Source organism: Sminthopsis crassicaudata, chromosome 4 (genome assembly GCF_048593235.1).
Source record: "Sminthopsis crassicaudata isolate SCR6 chromosome 4, ASM4859323v1, whole genome shotgun sequence".
Lineage (NCBI taxonomy): Eukaryota > Metazoa > Chordata > Mammalia > Dasyuromorphia > Dasyuridae > Sminthopsis > Sminthopsis crassicaudata.
Genome location: NC_133620.1, coordinates 330747641 through 330761162, shown reverse-complemented (window position 1 = coordinate 330761162; position 13522 = coordinate 330747641).

Genomic DNA, 13522 nt, shown 5'->3' with positions numbered 1-13522 from the left:
CTAATGTTGACTATGTTGGTTTTGTTTGTGCAAAACCTTTTAAAATTTAATTCAAAATTATCTATTTTATATTTTGTAATGCTCTATATCTCTGGATTGGGGGAGGGAGTACAGAGAATCATTGTGCTTTATTATCCTTTATTTAATTTTTACAGCCCTAATGAAATGGTCAGAGGTGTCTTGCTAACTTCCATCCCATGATGTCTCATGGTGTCGTTTTACCTTTTTACTTCTTATTTCTTCTCTTCCCCACCCCACCTTGGACTTTTTTTTTTTTTTTGCCAATGAAAGCCAAGAAAGTATAAAGAAAACCATAGAAAATTAAGTTTTTTGGGATACCCAAATCTCTCCAAATAATAGGAAGTCTTTTTAAAAAATATATAATTCCATAGCAAAAATAAGAGTTTTAGTTTAATTTTATTCAAATGTTTGCACTAACTTTTATATTACATGGGAACACATAGAATTAAGGATGGAAAAGCCCTTCAAGGTTATGAAATCTATCCCCTTACTTTTTTTAGATGAAGAAATTGAAGCCCAGGGAGATGAAGTTATTGCTCCAGCAATAGACTTCAGGTCTCTTTTTCCAAACCAAGCACTCTTTCTGTATATCTATACTATACATCATAGAATCCTAAATTTGGCAAGGAATTAAGAAGTCACTTAAGCATTCCATGCAGTGTAGGTATTGCCTGTTGATATTTTTTATTAAAGCTTTTTAATTTCAAAATATATGCATTGATAATTTTCAATATTCATCTTTGTAAAATTTATAATTTTTCTTCCTTTCTTCCTGTTTCCTCCCTTAGAAGGCAAGAAAGCCAATATGTTAAAAGTGTGCAGTTCTTCTATACATATTTCCACAATTATCAGACTGCACAAAAAAAATCAGATCAAAAAGAAAAAAAAATAAAGGGAAAAAAACAAAAACAAAATGCAAGTAAACAAAAGAAAAAGGTGGAAATACTATGTTGTGATCCACACTCAGTCCGCACAGTTCTCTCTCTGGGTGCAGATGGTTCTTTTCTTTACATATCTCTTGATTTATAATATTTCTTTTCTTATCCATAGATTTGACAGGTAATCTCCATGTCCCACAAGTTGCTTATGATATTATCCTTTATGTCTAAATAATGTATCTGTTTTAATCTTATCTTGGCATACAGCGAGAAGTGTTGTTCTATGCCTAGTTTCTGCTAAAATGACTTCCAGTTTTCTCAGCAGCTTTTATTAATTAGTGAGTTTTTTCCCCAAAAGATTGGATCTTTGCTTTTCTCAAATACAAGATTTCTATGGTTGATACTTAATCTATTCCACTGATTCACAACTCAATGTCTTAGCAAATACTAGATTGTTTTTTAATGATTATCACATTGTAAAACAGTTTGAGATCTAGTATGGATAGGCCATCTTCCATCACATTTAAAAAAAATAATTCCTTTGATATTCTTGACCTTTTACTTTACCAGATGAATTCTATTATTTTTTTCTTAGCTTAATAAGTATATTAATTCAGGTAAAATTGTCATTTTTATTATATTGATTCAAATTATCTTTCTTTTATTTTTGAGAGTGAGAAAAGAAATTGCCTAAATTCTGTGGCAAATTTTCCTGAATTAAAATGATTGATCCTTCACCTCCTTTCCCTTAGGGAAGGTACTTAATTCATCACACACACACACACACACACACACACACACATACACACACACACACACACACACACACACAAAAAGGCAATGCTTCCTGTCTGCCCCACCCTTGGCAATGCACCCATCAAAGATATGGAGAAAATTTCAGACTTTGAATTTGTCTACTAGTCTGGGTCTAAAATTAAAGCAATTTGGATTTGTTCTGACAAGCTAAAACAAAATACATATATTATACACTTCTCTCAGTGAACCTCAGTCTATTACAGTATAGGAGAGAAAATCTTTTAAGTCAGTAATTTGTCAGTTCAATGCCCTCTTTTTGGCCTAGTTGAATACTACATAAATTTACTCTAACCATATTTGTAGATTCAAATTTGGGCCCCATTTTTTGTAACTAAATTTGGCATGAATTGGCTTTATTTTATAGTATTTCTGGTATAATTCCCAAGCTAGCTATCCAGCTTGTACTCTGGTACAAACTTCTCTATTTTTATGAATGGATTTGACATACTTGTAGTCTCACAAGTTCTCATTCTCTCCTTCATTTTTTATTCTCACTTAAATGAAACTATTCTCTTCAAAGTTAGCTGTGATTATTTTAAATGTACAAATATGATACTATTTTGTTATTTTCCATCCTTCTTGTTTACCTTCTCATGAATACTTACTCTAGCTTCTCAGCTGTCATAATAGGCAGCTAGGTAGGACAGTGGATAAAGCGCTTGGTCTAATCAGAGTTCAAATGTGACACATCTTATGGCATGTATTAGCTATGACAAATTAGTTGCCTTCTAAATGAACAGGAAAGAGGGAAAAATTTGGAAATCAGTTTTTTTTTTAATGTAAAAAATTGGTTTTAGAGATAATTGTACAGAATATAAAGTACCCTAAGAAATACTAAAGAAGGGAAAGGAACCTGTATGTGCCAAAATGTTTGTGGCAAACCTTTTTGTAGGGGTTAGAAACTGGAAACTGAGTGGATGCCCATCAATTGGAGAATGGTTGGGTAAATTGTGGTATATGAATGTTATGGAATATTATTGTTCTGTAAGAAATGACCAGCAGGAGGAATACAGAGAGGCTGGGAGAGCCTTACATGAACTGATGCTGAGTGAAATGAGCAGAACCAGGAAATCATTGTACACTTCAACAACAATACTATATGAGGATGTATTCTGATGGAAGTGGATATCTTCAACAAAGAGAAGATCTAATTCAATTCCAATTGATCAATGATGGACAGAATCAGCTACACTCAGAGAAGGAACACTGGGGAATGAGTGTAAACTGTTTGCATTTTTGTTTTTCTTACCAGGTTACTTTTACTTTCTGAATCCAATTCTTTGTGTGCAACAAGACATTCGGTTGTGCACACATATGTCATATCTAGGATATACTATAATATATTTAACATGTATGGGACTGTCTGCCATCTAGGGGAGGGGGTGGAGGGAAGGAGGGGAAAATTCAGAACAGAAATGAGTACAAGGGATAATATTGTAAAAAATTACCCATGCATATGTACTGTCAAAAAATAATAATCATAAAATTAATAAAAATAAATAAATATAAAGTAATTTAAAAAAGAAAAAATATTAAATAAATATACATTTTAAAGTTATATAAGACCTTAGACAAACCACTTAAATTCTGTTTGACTGTTTCCTCCTTCTTAAGATAAGTATAATAATGGAGATTGCATTTTAGTATTATTGTTATTGTTTAGTCATTCAATTATGTCTGCCTCATCAAGTGAACCATCACATACCAATATTGTCAATGAAATTTTCTTGCCTAAAACAGTAGAGAGGTTTGTCATTTCTTTCTGTAACAAATTAAAGCAAACAGATTAAATGATTTGTCCAGGGTAATAGCTGTAGCAAAGTATCTGAGGCCAGATTTGAATTCATATCTTCTGAACTTTAGGCCCAATATTCTATCACAGTGGGATAACTTTTGGTTCCAGAAAAGCAGAGAAAAGCAGTTTTTGTAATTTTTTAAAATTTTATTTTAATAATTTAAATTTTTTTGTAGACTATAGCAAAAGAGGAAAGAAGTTTTATAGACCATAACGGATGTATAGTGTGCAATTAAATCCCAGAGAAGTTTAAAAAAAAAAAAAAAGCAGGTGTAGAGTCACACTTTCCTTATAACCTAGAGCTATGCTGCCCTTCTACATGGATGTTAATTATACTTAGTGGATCTTGTCTGAGTATGGCTTGAAAGAATAAAAGAAGATAACACTGGGAATTTGCTAATCTTCTGGCAACAGAAGAAAGATTCTCCCTTTGGGAGAAGTTTCTTGTGGAGACCTCTAAAGGAGCAAAGATTCATTATAATCATTCCAATCATTCCTCCCAGTGAGGAAGAAATCTTGACTAGTGGACAGGAAACTGAATATGTGGCAGTACAGAACACTTACTGTTACCAGTTGATTCTGGAATAGGCTACATGCTACAAATCCTGACCCATGATGAAAAAGAAAAAGAAAAAAAGTTGAATCACTATATGGTCCTTCCCAAGAGGATGGTAAAGCTTTGAGTTTCAGATCTCATCATCTATTTATCTCTCTATTCACTCACTCCTTGATTGTTAAAAGAGAGATAGGCATAAACAGAGACATACAGAGACACAGAGAGAGAGAGACAGAGAGAGAGACACAGAGAGACATTGAGAGTCTTCAAGTCTTATACCTTGTTTATTATTTTTGGCTATTTTTTTCTCTAATTTTTCTTTTCCCTTGCTAATGCTGTTTGCACCAGGATTCTTGAATTCCTAATAGTATAGTTATTCAATAGTACCTCTAAAATCATTTAAATGATGGGAAAGTCTTCTAAAAGAATAGATTTTGTTACCACAGGGTAAAGTATACTATGAACAATACCTGAGACGCAGGCTGATTTAGTTTTTGCTCATCTATTTAATTATTTGTCTATTCATCCATCCATCCATCTATCTATCATCTATCTATCTATCTATCTATCCATCTATCTTTCTATCTATTTTAAATTTTGTTTGTTTAAAAGACACTAAAGCCATTCTGGATTGCTGATGTAGCATTCCAGTAGCCAAAATCTGTTGAATATGAAGGGGGGTATGCAGATCCTTCATGCTTAACCACTGTACCAGAATGGCCAATATCAACGCAGTAAAATGCTCTCAACTGAAGCAATATAATATTTTGTTGATTATTCTTTCTGATCTTTGATTAGGTAGATCTCATTTTGCTATATAGTTAGATGGTAGTTTAGATGGTATCTCATTTCATTCCAGTTGTAAATCTGAATCACCAGATGTAACAACATTGATATGCTCTGCAGCAATTTCAAATTTAAAAACAAAAATAAAAAAAAATAGATTCAACAAATATAATTTATAGAGTTCTGCTTGATGAATGGAGCCTACAGCATCCATGGGATGATCTAAGGGCCAAGTTGTATTGATTCGGAGTGGGGCAAGTATTTTTTTTATCCCCTTGCATAATTATTTTAGATTTCTGGTTTGAAGATTAGTTATACAACAAGGTTATAGGTTATCTCCAGGGTAACCTTAGAAAGACAGCCCTGAGGATTGGAGATGTCAGAGAAGTATTGAACAATAATGAATAAAGGAATGACACAGTTTTGCTAGAAAACAGTTTCATGATTTGTTACCACAAAGAAAATCAAAGTGACCAACATTTATATTTTTTGATCTCTTAACTACACATAGCCTGCCATTATGTGACACTTTCCTGGAACTGAATGGATCCTACTTTGGATGAATACATCCAGAAACCTGAGAGTTCATAAACATGCACCTGAGACAAGTGAGCAGAAGCCTGGAATCATAGAATGTGAGAGTTATGAAAAAATATTAAGAACCAATTAGCCTAACTCTCAATTTAAAGGGGAGGAAAGAGGTTAAAGGAGGAAAAGTAATATGTTCAACATCTTTCAATCAAATTATGTGAAAAGTGCTATAAAGCATGCTGATGACACAGAAGGCAACAATAAAACAGTTCTTTCTGTCAATAATTTTATATTCAAGAATACATACACAAAAATAATATATATATATGTGTATATACATATATTTATATACAAATGTTTATATTTGTGTCTATGTAATACATGTAGATATGCATAATGTTATACATGTTAAACATAATATATGATGCATTTAACAACCTATAACATACAGGCATATTTATAATTACAAAGTAATCTTCACTGGGGGATCAGAATCAGTTTAGTATAAAAGCTGATATTTGAGATGATGTTGAAAGACATTACAGGTTTGCCAAAATTAGAAGGGAATCAACAAACTGGTAAAACATTTTTACAGTTAAAGGTTCTGATAAAGGCCTAATTTCCAAAATATATAGAGAATTGACTCTAATTTCTAAGAAATAAAACCATTCTCCAATTGATAAATGGTTAAAGGAAATGAACAGACATTTTTCAGATGATGAAATTTAAACTATTTCCACTCATGAGTGTTCCACATCACTATTGATCAGAGAAATGTAAATTAAGACACCTCTGAGATACCACTACACACCTGTCAGATTGGCTAAAATGACAGGAAAAATTAATGATGAATGTTGGAGGGGATGCAGGAAAACTGAGACATTGATGCATTGCTGGTGGAGTTGTGAACGAATCCAACCCATTCTGGAGAGCAATCTGGAATTATGCCCAAAAAGTTATCAAACTGTGCATACCCTTTGATCCAGCTGTGTTACTACTGGGCTTATATCCCAAAGAGATCTTAAAGAAGGGGACCTGTACGTGCCAAAATGTTTGTGGCAGCCCTCTTTGTAGTGGCTAGAAACTGGAAAATGAATAGATGCCCATCAATTGGAGAATGGTTGGGTAAATTGTGGTATATGAATGTTATGGGATATTATTGCTCTGTAAGAAATGACCACAGGATGAATACAAAGAGGCTTAGAGAGACTTACATGAACTGATGCTGAGTGAAATGAGCAGAACCAGGAGATCATTATACACTTCAACAATGATACTGTATGAGGATGTATTCTGATGGAAGTGGATATCATCAACATAGAGAAGAACTAATCCAATTCCAATTGATCAATGATGGACAGAATCAGCTATACCCAGAAAAGGAACACTGGGAAATGAATGTAAACTGTTTGCATTTTTGTTTTTCTTCCTAGGATATATCTACCTTCTGAATCCAATTCTTCCTGTGCAACAAGAAATTCAATTCTGCACACATATATTGTATCTAGGATATACTATAACATATTTAATATGCATAAGACTGCTTGCCATGTAGGGAAGGGGGTGGAGGGAAGGAAGGGAAAAGTCAGAACAGATGTGAGTGCAAGGGATAATATTGTAATTATGGGGGCATATATTCTGTCAATAAAAAGTTATAATAAAAATTTTTAAAAATAAAAAAAAATAAAATATACTTTAATCCTCAAAAAAAAATGAATGATCCTGAAAAAAAAAAGAAATTGTAGGTTTGCAAAGCAAATATGAAGAAGAGGATCATTCTGGACATGGAGGAAAGCCTCTACAAAACTATAGAAATAAGAGGTTGCAATGCAATATAAAAAGAAGAGCAGGTAGAAGTTTGACAGGAATTTAGAATTTGTAATGTAATAAGGAATACGTCTTGGAAAGGTAGGCTGGACTCAGATTGGAAAGATATTTAAAATTTTACGCTAATTTTATCAACAAAAAACTATTCCTTTGTGCTTCAAATCCATTAAGTTTTCTTGAAGAAATATCCTAGAATAAACACAAATACACCATTTTTTTGTTGTATCTACCTAGTAAAGGTGAAGAAATGAGCTGAAGAATTGATCAAGTCATGACTAGTTAATCTAGAATATATTATAGTATTATAACAAATTTATATATATATGTATATACACATGTATATGTGTATATATGTCCGTGTATGTGTGTGTATATACACACACACACACATATATATATATATATTTATATATATATATATAAATACATAAACATATACACATAATATGTATTTGTGTATTTTTCAATAATAATGCTACTTTTTTTCCCTATGTGTATATGTGTATATTATGGGATACTATTCCAGATATGCAACTATATAAATATATAGTTCCCTTCACTGATTTAGGAAGTCCCTGATGTGGAAACTCCTTCTACTAGTGCAAAGTATCTGGTTTCTAAAATATCTTAGAGAATTGCTTGAGACATTGACTGGTTAAGTACTCTCTCATTGTCATAATAGCATGCTTCACACTCAGGATTTGAAACTCAGATTCTAAAATTAGCCTTCTATCCTCAATTACACTGCCATTCTCTTTCCATCATAGGTGGTTACTTTCTAAGACAGAACTTAAGTGTCATCATATGACCTCATTGAATTGTTCTTCATTCCCTTCTACTCTTGAACTATGAAGATATCACAAAAGACTAGTTAAAATCAGTGACTAGAGAAAAGAAACTGCCCATTGGGAGGAGCAAAGATAAGAGGATGATCCTGGCTGACAACACCCACATTCCAAAAGTGGGGGCCAGAGAAGGGAGAAAGCAACTCCCCCTTTCAGGTTCATCATCAGCTTCACAAAATGTGTATATGATACACATTCATTGAAAATGCATTACTTTATGAGTCTCTTAGTAGTTATTTTATCATTGGTACTTAATTAGAACTTTCCTTAAGAAAAACCTTAATCTGTCACAGGCACATTTATTAACTCAGATTATCTTTGATTAGAAAGATCTGGTTTCTGTCTGCAGCCCAAGTAATTCAGAAACATTTTCAAACTAGATGACCAACTGCTGATTATAAAACTAGCTTTTCAGTGACTACAAGATATGCTCCATTTGCCATCAGCAGGCTGTCCTTAAGGTCTTTTTTTTAAATGCCTTAATTTTTCTGTGTATCCCCCCTTCCCCCCAACCACACAGCAGCTTCCAGCTTGGAGAATTTCCCAATGCCAGTTGTGCCTGAGTTAAAAATCAACTAACACCCACAGAAAGATTTTTTTCATTAATTGAGCTTTAAATCTTTACCTTGACTTAGTGAGAAAATAGAATTGGACAATAGTCAATGTCTCATTTGTATATATTTATATGAATACTGCAATCTGGAGGATATCTGCTAACCAAAGATATACAGCCATTAACCTTCATCCAAACAGCTTCCCCAAAAGTTTTTCCAGGGAATGGCTCTTAAATGCACAAGCAACTCAATCTAAAGGCAGAGATATTTGAAGTATATACAAACATACAAGCCTTTTAGTTAAACACATTTTTCAGGGAGCTTTTGATGAAAGTGATAAGTTACATTATTACCCTTCAGCAGACACTTATCAGCTATAAACATAGGGTGGTTTAGGCTAGAAATCAACCCTGGGGGAAAAACTGAGAGGGATTCTGGGACTCACAGTTATATAGATCAACATGAACCTGAGACTTACTTTTATTTTCATTTATTAAAAAAGTCTGTGGTCCACTCCTTCAATTTCAAATCCATTAGCATCCTGCTCCCTTAAAGGGGAAGGGGAAAGTAACTAGATTTTATGGACTGATTGCTGATGGCTAAGCTACTGCTCTATTGGTTTTGAGTGCAGAGTTCATTTTAGATACATTATCCATAAACCAGGTTTCCAATAGAAGCCATAGCTCATAATAGGCTTGGGAAATAACCAAAGTTAGCTTGGTCAAAAGGAGACTGCAGACAGGGTTAGGTCTCCTAAAAGTCTAATACGCTGTAAGCTTTGGTATAAATGGCCAATTTTCTTCCCACTTCCACACAATTATGTTTCTTGTGTGCAAAGGTTGATTTCAGTTTAACTGGCCACCAGATGAACTTGAAAATCCTATAAAGAGCAGATTAGAGCAGGAGTTTCAAACATTTTCCCTGTCATGCTCTCTCAAGCAACATATTTGTCAACTTAAGTAACTCCTTTTTCCTTACCACATATACTCAGCAACTGACTTTGCTGGTGTAGAATGGTGTGTAAGAGCCATTTTCATGATATACTTAATCCCTTTCAACAGATAAATACATTTTATTACTGGATGAAAAGATAACAAGCATGAGATAGTTTATGTTTCTTTTCATTTCAATTTAAAATATATTATTATTTAAAATTACTGAGAAAAATAGGAATAAAATGTGATGTTAAGTTTTTATTCAAGCTTATTTTAAATCCTCTTATTTCAATTAACTACCCTACACATATGTTTTATGCACTCACTATTGAAATAATCTCTACTCTCAGGGAGCTTACATTTCATTAGTGAAATACCATGCACACATGAAAGCATTTCAGAATAATCACACAGTCAAAAACACTAAGGAATTAGGGTGAGAAAGCCATTTTAAATATTTTCAATGAACAATTAAAATGGGAGATAGGATTTTAATTCTTACAATTAACATGGAGAGGAGAGAAATAGTGATACAAAACTGTACTGAATCAGGAAAACTAGTATTCAAGTCCTATCTCTTAGTGTTATCTCTTACATATTATGACTGGTATTAGTAAATCCTTAACCTCTCAGGGTCCAAACTTTATGCATTGTACCATTGAACTGCCCAAAGAGAAGTTATTAGCTCTAGCCTTTAACACAGCCTCTACCTTTGAGGGTGTATGTAATATTCCTAACCCATTACACCACCATCTCTGGACAGAAAAGAAGGAGATGTTTCACCATACTAGTTCTGCTGGAACAGCTCTAGAACAGCTGAATTCACATTAAATGATATAAACAATATTAATTTATATCATTTAATGTGAATTCAGCTGTTCTAGAGTTGTTTTTCTTTACATCATTATTATATTCTTATAAAAGTGTTTACATATATATTTGTGTATACATAATGTTTATGCATATATGTATATATAAGGTACATATATGCATATATATGTGTAGATACATGTGTATACACACACATATATATATTTTAATATATGCTGATTTTGTGTTCTTTGTTCTGCATCAATTCATATGATATTTTCACATTTTCTTGAAATCTTTGGTCATCATTTTTACTGCATAGTAATAATATGTTATAATAATTTCCAAATGGAAGGAAACTCATTTTGTTTATATTTCTATGCCACAAAAAGAAATACCACTCTTTTGATATTCATGGAACCTTTCCTTCTGATTTTGGCTTGCTTAGGATATATGCTCAGAAATGGGATTCTGGGTGTTTGATTAGCACTTTGTTGATTAGCATAGCTTCAAAATGATGATTGGGACTGAAATGCCAATTTAATTCATGGATTAATGGATTAATTCATCAATTGAATTTATGAAATGATTCAATGTATTGAGTCAACCAATCAACATTTTCCTTCCACCAAATTTACTTATTTGATTGAATCAGTTAACTTGACAAATTGATTTAATTTCATGTAAACAGAGCCTCATTTGACTCTTATTTCACTTTCTTGACATTTTTTTAAATAAAAAAGTCAGTCTAGGACAAAGTGGAAGAAAGCTTTTTCAGAATAATTGAAATTATGCCACAAGGAAAGCTGAAATTAGTGTTTCTTTCTGTAAGAAGAATATTGCATATATCATTTTTTATTGAGCTATAGATGAAATTGTTTATTCTTTTGTACCACTTTAGTTTTCTAAGATGAATGGTTTGACTACCTGGGTATTATTACATGATTTCTCTTCCATACGAGATAATAGAAAAGGAAATGGATTCCATTTTTAAATACCCTACTAATTTATGTATATATTGTATATATCTACTTGAATAGAATATAATATATCATAGAACATATCTACTACAAACTATTTGAAAGGAGAGACGATTTCCTTTTTATTTGCTTATCATTAGAGATCCTATCATGCAGCAAGCAATTAAATAAAAACTTGCTGAATTTCATTGGGTGACTTTGAAACAAGAAATATATTTGAAATATTTTAAATAATTAAAATGTTTATGCAAATTTGAGGCAGACTCTAATCTATAGTCACAAAGATCTGAGTTCCAGTCCAACCTCAGACTTTTAATAGTTCTGTGAAATGGGTGAATCACTTCACTTCTGTTTGTCTTAATGCATTGGAGAAGAAAACAACAAATCACTTCATTAACTTTACCAAGAAAATCCCATGAACAACATAATTCATGAGGTCATAGAGAGTTGGGCACAACTGAAAAATGATAGCAATGCAAGCTTAAATAAAGGTTTTATCAAAGAATACATTCTGGGATTACAATCAAGAAATTTAAGTTCTCATTCCTGATCTAACACAAACAAATGGTCTGAACATTGGCAAGTTATTCTAGTTTTCTGAGTCTCAATTTAATTGCTTATAATATGGAAATAATGTGTACCAGAAATTTCACAGGTTGATTGAAAGAAAATTGTTTTTTGAACTTTAAAACACTTGAGAAGAATGAACTGTCATTATTCTCAGCATTCATAGATATATCCTGGTTCTTTCTTTAAATGACATGACAATCAAGGCATCTTCACTTTCTTTTCCCCTCCTGACTTTAATCCAACCATTTTTCATTTGTTTATTCATCCATTCATTCATCTATTTATTTATTTTTAAAATGTATTTTGTTAAGGGAGTAGCTTTGAATTCAAAAGACTTTGATGATAAATTTTTAAAGACTATCCAGTCATCACCAAACTGTCACTCATCATGGAATCTTGGTCCATCATGAACATGAGGAATATGCTGGCAAGCTTGCTAACAGGAACTGTTAACATTCATCTGCTGGCCTCTTGAACCCTAAAGATGTTTCTTTGATGGCCCTTGGCCTCAGGGCTGAAAGATATTAGTTCATCTGAAAACATGTAAATACTCAAGCTTTTAATTGATAGAACAATGAAGTGATTTTTTTTTCCTTAAAAAAAAAAATGAATTCCTTCCCCTTCACCCCCTCAGAATGAAAAAGCACCACTTTTATATAGGAAATAAATGTTACAGTTAGAATTCTCCCTGCTTTGGTGTGTATGTGTGTTTGTAGGGGGCAGAGCGAGAGAAGAGATACCAGAATGGTGATTGGTGAAGAGAAATGTGTTATCTACTACTTGGACTTTTAGATTTGGGATCATAGTAACTGGTTGAGAAGAATAAAGGTACAGGATTGAAAGATTCTCCAATTTATTCAAGATTAGCTAAAGAGGGTCTTACATTCTGTGCTAGGTTTTATGTGACTATGTGAGCCCAGATAAATACTTTATCTGAATTTATTTTGATAAAGAGAAGGGAACATCCTTGGATTTTTTTAGGAGTTAAAGCAAAAGGCATAGGACAATTAATAGTTTGTGGATACATGCAATTTTTATGACAAATACCTAGAGAATGGCTTACATTGTTCTATCATGTAAGGGAATCAAAAGCTTATCTTTTTTCTTCTTTAAATTCATTGGAGAGTAATAACTAATTCAAATATCTCAACAAACTAGAAAGGAATTATTTAGTAATATGATTAAAATGAAATGAATACACACGTATTGAAATACATTGAAACACACATACACATATAATGTGTATCACATATCACTGTGTATATATATTAGTGCATTTCATTGCAATCAGCATCAATTTATTTATATTTTTCAGATTGAGGAGGAGAATAGTACTTCCAAATTCTAACAAAGTCAGTGTTATTATACTGTTAACAAATAAGAGGTCTAAAATGACAGAGATCAGATAGATCAGATATTATGGAAAACAAAAAGCCTTTAAAAGTGCACTGGTTCTGCTCTAATCTCTACTTGTACTCTTGGGAAGAATCCTTGCCTTTATCCACTGGTTCAAGAAAGGAAGCTAAAAACGTATATAGCTTTCCATCATTCTAAACACACACACACACACACACACACACACACACACACACACACACACCCCAAAAAAACAACTAAC